The 6752-nt window shown below is 42.8% G+C and overlaps 1 protein-coding gene across 3 annotated transcripts in view; it reads right to left on the minus strand.

Annotated features, from left to right (window-relative positions):
• CNTN5 (contactin 5) overlaps positions 1–6202 on the minus strand; it is a 650966-nt gene extending 644764 nt beyond the window's left edge. For all 3 annotated transcript variants that reach the window (XM_081909603.1, XM_081909601.1, XM_081909602.1), the window contains exon 1: positions 5645–6202. The gene's annotated coding sequence lies outside the window, so the exon portion shown is untranslated. The remainder of the gene's footprint in view (positions 1–5644) is intronic.
• Between the last annotated feature and the right edge of the window lie 550 nt (positions 6203–6752).

Raw genomic sequence — 6752 nt, forward strand, 5'->3', positions numbered from 1 at the left:
TTCCATGCACGATTACTCAGAAGTAAGTCTCACAGAAATGAATGAAACAAGGTTACAGCCAAGTCCTGTGTATGTTTCCCAAAGTTTCACGGGACTTACTTCCAAATAAATAAATTGCATGTGTAATTGCTGTGTTTAAGTAAAAACAGCAAGTCTGTGTGCAATGCATCTATTTGGAAGTAGAGCCCATGAAATTCAATGAGACTTGGATCAAACATGCATAGAACTTTGCTGTAAGTCTTTAGGAATATACCAGTTAAATAGGGACCATTTCATACATTATGTGCTAGCAGTAGATTCAGGTTTGCACTGGGGGGGCTCAAGATGACAGGGAGCTGCAGCTAATCTCAGCTTCCCGACTAATGCACCTGTTTGCATGGCATGTTTGCAAACAGTAATACTTTATGCCTTTTTTTGTTTGTTTTCGGTTTGTCAGTGAAACATCTTGAAGACACACACACACACACACAAGCAAATTTCAGCGGCGAAGTTTCCATTTTATCTCCTTAACAAAATAGCCCCTTGACAAGATGGTTTTAGTTCATGGAAACTAAACGAAAGGGTAGCATCTTTAGACTGCCTCAACACAGAAAGGTGTGCTTTTATCTCTACACAGAACTCTTTACCCTTTGCTGACCCCCGCTGGTCCCTGGATCTCTCCTGAATCTGTTCCAATGCAATCAACCTTCCCTTTGCAGAATCAATAGTTTTCTTGGAGTACCAAACGGGGGGGATTTTTTCTTTCTTTCTTTCTGTAAACCACATAAATCAAACCCGCCGATTCCCCAATAGGCTCCCTATGTCAGCAACTAATTCAGTGGACTCCAGCAAACTACGAGCCCTGACCTGCTTTTAGGGTGCGGACAAAATCCCGCGTGCTTCATGTTACTCAGCCGACTCGTTCCTGCTACTTTGTATGAGTGCTTCTATTACCCTAACAGCTGCATCATGTTTATCTGAGCTATCCTCAGAGAGTGCCTTGATCTTTTCTTAAAGGTTAGGCTATCTTTTCTAGTGAAAACCTTCTTATCTCCCTTTCAAATGGTAGGGCACGCTCTCTTTTTTAACTATTACTTAGCATTTCCATGGCATTTTTTTTTCTTTTTAAGAAGTCCGCCATTTAAATCACCAATTTGAAAAGTAACACAAAGGCTGATTTTTTTATTATCTTCCATGCAGATTTCTTTTCTGCCATGTTCCTAACATAAATTCATCAGAACCCCCCACCCCTGCTTTTTAAAAGAAAGTTTCTGATATTTTTCTTCCCTAGAAAAAAATGAGAGCCACTTTGTAGAATTTTCTGTCAATATTCTCCAGCATTTTATTTCATTTTGGTTGACAACATTTGCTCTGGAAATAATCCATATGAACATCCATCACAAATGAACATCTTTGTCTACGCCCCCAAAATATCTTATCTGTGATGTTCACATTTCTAGAGGTATTGAACTTTAAAATATTATCTCAGCCATGGTTCATTTTTTGTTTTGTTTATTAAAGAATTACTCCTTTTGCATATTTACCTACCTTTAAAACTTCATAACTGGAGAGATAACTAGAAGCGATGGACCACTGTTTAAACATCACTGTGTTGCTTTGCTATTCCAATGTGGTTTTGTGTGATTGCCATGCCATTGCATTGTCCCTGTATAGGGAAGTTTTTAATGTTTTAAACATTAAAAAATTATATTTGTTGGAAGCCGTCCAGAGTGGCTGGGGCAACCCATTCAGATGGGTGGGGTACAAATAATAAAAAATATATTATTATTATTATTCCCACAATACCATTTGCACTGTTGGATGTTAGATTCAGGGTGCTGCAGTTGAAACAAAATGGCGGCCAAACTGCCAAGGGGCAGCAAAACAGAAATTTAAAAAAACTGAAGGGGACGAGTTATGCTACTACCACCACCACCAGTAAGCCACACCCCTGAGAAACTGACAGAAAATTTCTCCTCCTCTCGGAGGAAAACGATGATAACATTCTCTCCACACACACACAGCCCAATTTTTATTCCACAAAAATATGGTGAAGAATCTTAAGAGGCCATTTGTGCACCACACTACATAAAGTTTCAGGACAAGTTAAAAGACGTTTACATGCTATTTAATCCTCACCCTGGCCCTGTAAAATAAGAAAGGGGTCTAGTTATAAACACTTTGTGGATTTCCTAAATGGAAACCCAGGAAATTGCATCTCTGGTGACTGCAGTTGTACATGTGGCTCCTTGCATGTACCAAATTACTGCATGTACCAAAATCCAGGTACATACAATGAACCAGACATGTGTGCAATTGTCCCCCGTTAGGATCTACATGCGGTTTTCATGTTTTTCATACACAGGTGTTTCTCGTACACCGATAATTCTTCAGATGGACTCCATCGTGAGGAAGGGCAGTACAGAAACCTAATAAATGCATATTTGAAGCTGCCGCATTGATACGGACATTAACAAAAGCATGAGGAAACCTTTGCTGACTCAGAGCAAAGGTCCGTAGAGATTGGCTGGGATGGCTGCCACAGGAACCAGCCAAATACCTCTAGAAAACCCAAAAGTAAGGCATGAGGGCAATAGCCTTCTGCCGCTTAACCGCAGTGACTGGTTTTCAGAGGCATGTTGCCTCTGATTCTGGAGGAAGTACAGTAATTCTGACTAAAAGCCATTGAGAGACTTCTCCTCCATGAATTTGTCTAATCCCCTTTTAGAGTTGTCTATGGTAGTGGCTCACAAAGGAGCAGCAAATTTCATAAATTCAATTCTGTATTGCGTGAAGAAATACTTCACAGCTAAACAGGAAATGAGTTTGGGTTTCGAACGCCATCTCTGTTGGACCACTGAAGCTGCTGGGCTTTATAAAGAGTGTATTGGAGAGACAAATGTCCACTTAAGGACAATAAACAGAGGTTGAAAGACAACTCGAGTCTCTAGGTCCGTTGGTTACTGAACCACACCAGGTCTCCCCAACCTGCCACTCAGATGTTCTGATCAACCTCTCCATATCCTCCCTTGTGCTTCTGCTCTTGACTTCAGTGGGTACAGAAAGTAATGACTGCCTTTCAAGATGTTGGCTACCCAGACCTGATATATAATATACTCACATATTGAAGGGCCATGGAAGTCATCTAATCCCAAGTGATACACCACCAAGCCAAAATGGTCCATCTAGCAGCATGTGTTCGTATTGATCCTTTATTGCTCTTGCTCTCCTCTGCCTCCCTGCCCTTCGATCCCCTTCCTCCACTGTCAAGTCACAGACTGCTAGTTGCTTGGGGAAGGAACCTTCCCCCACCTTAGATGACCCTCACCATGGAACACTGATGCAGCTATAGAAATAAGCAAATGGATTCAGCGCTGTGGATTCACTCACATCTGGATGAAACAATTTGCAAGACCAAAGACATTCACCCTGTAAGCATCACAATATATTAATACTCCCGAGCAGTCATTGCCACTTGTAGCCCATGCTCCAGAAGCATTAATTGTGTGGGTATAAGAGTTCCACATATTGAGGCAATTAGCAGATATTTCCTGTTCTTCGATTTTTTTGTTTTGGAGGATTTCTTGCTCCCCCTCCCAGTTCTGGCAGACCTCCAGTCGCTGTGCTCTTAACTATCATAACTTTTATGATGGTGCTTACCCAACCACACAGCTCAATTGAATTTGGTAGACGGAGCCTGGATGTTCGAGAATTTGATTCCTCTCCCCCGCTTTGGAACATTCTTTGTTCACATATCAGTCATATTTCCTACACATTTTGAACTTCCGCTATTTTAAAATATGTGCATTCAACTCCCGCTCATCTTCAGAAGTTTGTTCAGCCTCTCACAGGTGAACAATAAACCTAGAGAGAAACTCTTAAGGAATAACAATGAGCATGACTCTGAAGCAAGAACCCCCCCCCCAAAAAAAAAAATCCACTAATACATGTATAAAAGAGGCTAAATATTTCTCATTCCACTAATGTTCACAGGACATCTGGGCAAACTACATGTTACATGCATATACATGTAATGAACCCCCAAGTAATTTTTTTAATATAAAAAGCATCTCCAAGACATTGCATTGTTGAGCATGAGCACATGTTGGGGTCCTACCTCTCTGTTTCTGACGGCTATTTTCCACTCAATTCTCTATCAACCATTTCCCAGTTTAAAATCACTTCCTAACTGCTTTCCTCCTTACAAACATTCCAGATACAGATAGTGTGCATGCACACGAAAGCTCATACCAAGAACTAACTTAGTTGGTCTTTAAGGTGCTACTGGAAGGAATTTTTTTGTTTAAACATTCCAGATGTACTTTCATCAGCTGGCAGTGATGCACCTTGACTGAAATAATTCCAGATTTCTCTTGAAATTCCAAAATGATACTCAAATACCATTCAATTACTTATCCTGATTTCTTTTTATTAAAATAATAATAATCTCCATCTCAAAAAAATACAAAACAGATCCATGCGCTTTGTTAGTTAAGGTTGTTGAGGGAAAGTGTGTTGGAGAGATTTCAGTTTGCTTTAAAGTTTTCTTGTAGGGTCTCAAGATCTCTTTTGTAGATAATATTGCATATGTGTGAGAGAGAAGGGGAATGACAGACAAAAAGAAAATTACTTGCATGCTATCATTCATCACAGTGTAAAATTTCAGGAAGTTTACCCAAGTGAGAAAACTTTGAAGTGACAATCACACATTATGTGTCATTTTAAAATATAATATAGATGATGTCGGCAACTGCACAAGTTCTATGTTCAAGGAGAAGAAGCGGATTGTGATTTGAATAGACAGAACTGGCCAAAACAAGCCCATGTTGATTTCTCCACAGATAAGGGTGAGACTTACTATATTTAGCTGTAACACCATAAAAAAACACATTCTCAACTCTTCTTTCAGCCAACTGTGAACAGTCCACGCTCATCCTCTTAGCCACTGCTTCGCAGAATAGAATCTGTGCATTTTTAGATAATTCCAGCTTTGCCTAACTCTGCCCCCCCCCCCAAAAAAATGTCGATCTTTTTCGGATCACCTTTTAACCCTCTCCTTCACTGACTCAGGAGGAGACTGCCTTATTCCCAAGTCAAACCCCATCCTGAACTTCTACACAAGTCGCAGTGGCACACATTGCTTCCTGCCAGAGCCACTGAAACGTTTGGCTTTCTGATGCATTTTATCTGTGGGTTGTTTTTTTTTGTTTTTGTTTTTTGCCAACCTCGGTGCCAGGAAATCTCCAAAGCCCGGGAACTTTAGACATGCCTCCTTGTTTTGTAAGGCAGCAAACTGCAGTCAGCAAAAGGAGCCCTTTCCTCACATTCGCCTGCTGCCTCTCTTTTCACCGTTCAGTCCTGGGAATATTTCAGCTGCAATGCCAGCCAGCCAGCCGCTCTCCTTCCAGCCTGAACTTTGTCCAAAAAGAAGCAAATCCTTCTTCTCAGCCAAGACCACCCGATGGGCAAAACCGACCCATTAGTTTAAGAATGGGCAAGAGGAAGGGGAGTGACAGCAAGACGCGAACCCAGGAAAAAAAAACCCTCCCCTTCAGAACAGTCCAAAATCAGCCCAGAGGCCATTCATAAACTACTACAGCCAGAGAGAAATCACGAAGGGATGGATGGATGTGGAGAGGAGGGAGGGAGAGAGGTTGACACTTACCCCAGTTCTCACACCGCCTCTTCTGCCTCTCTCCTTTCGCCTGCTCTTCAGTTTGGGGATGTCCAGCCTCTTTTGGCCAGAGCTGGTCTTCTCAGTCCCTTAAGGTCTTTGGTGCCAGGAGTTTCTTTGAAAGATCTTTATTCTTTCATTTCCTCCCCCTCAAAAAGAGAAGACGAGAGAGAGAGACGAGGATCAGATCTGGAGATTTCACGGCTGCGAAACCCAGGTAAAAAATAAAAAAATAAAAATCATAGCATCCCTTCTCCACAAGCCGAGTGATTTCCCCAGCACTTTGAGGGCTCGGCGATCTAGATAGCCTGGCTGCGTTGCTCTCCCGCTCGCTCGCTTCCTCTCTCTTTCTCCTCGCCGCCTCTCCAGTGCTCTTTTCTCGCCTTTTTTTCAGATTTGGATGATATTGGGAAATAGGTGGAAAGACCACCTCTGGTTGGTGATGCTCTCCCGACTGCGATTTCTCCGCCAATGCCTTCCCGGGTCCCTCTCGCTCGCCGCCTCTGAGTGGCTGTGCGCGCCTCTTTGCCTTCCTCTCGGTCTGCGATGAGTGTATTTGTGTGTATGCGCGTGCGAGAGCGCGCGCGCCTGTGTCTCGCACACACAGAGCGCCTCGCTGCATCTTGGCGAAAAGGTTCGTTTAGTATGTCCCCAGGCTTAAAGCACCCTTTGCTGCCGGGAGGCCAGTTAAAACGCACAAACGCGCGCACACACCACGTATAAAAAAAGTCTGCTGAATTGAATCCAGCTGATGAACCCATCCACACGTACGCAAAAGCAAACCCCATTGAGTTCGATGCGGGTTTGCTCCCGAGTAAGTGCGCACAGGGTCGAAGTCTTTTATTATGATCATCACTTCCAGGGATGACTACTCTGATTCAGAACCCACTGAATTCAATGGGGATTCTTCATGAATAAGGGTGCACGGGACGGGCTGCAGCCTTCTGGCAGCACAGCCCCACATAAATCTCTTTCAGTGTGGTTGACTTCTGAGTAAATGCACACCGGATTGCAACTTTGCAGACCATGGGTGTTTACTTGGAAACAAATCCCGCTGGACTCAATGGGGCTTCATCAAAACTTGGTGTGAATGGGATTC

Source organism: Podarcis melisellensis (genome assembly GCF_964234715.1).
Source record: "Podarcis melisellensis genome assembly, chromosome: 4".
Classification (NCBI taxonomy): Eukaryota; Metazoa; Chordata; class Lepidosauria; order Squamata; family Lacertidae; genus Podarcis; species Podarcis melisellensis.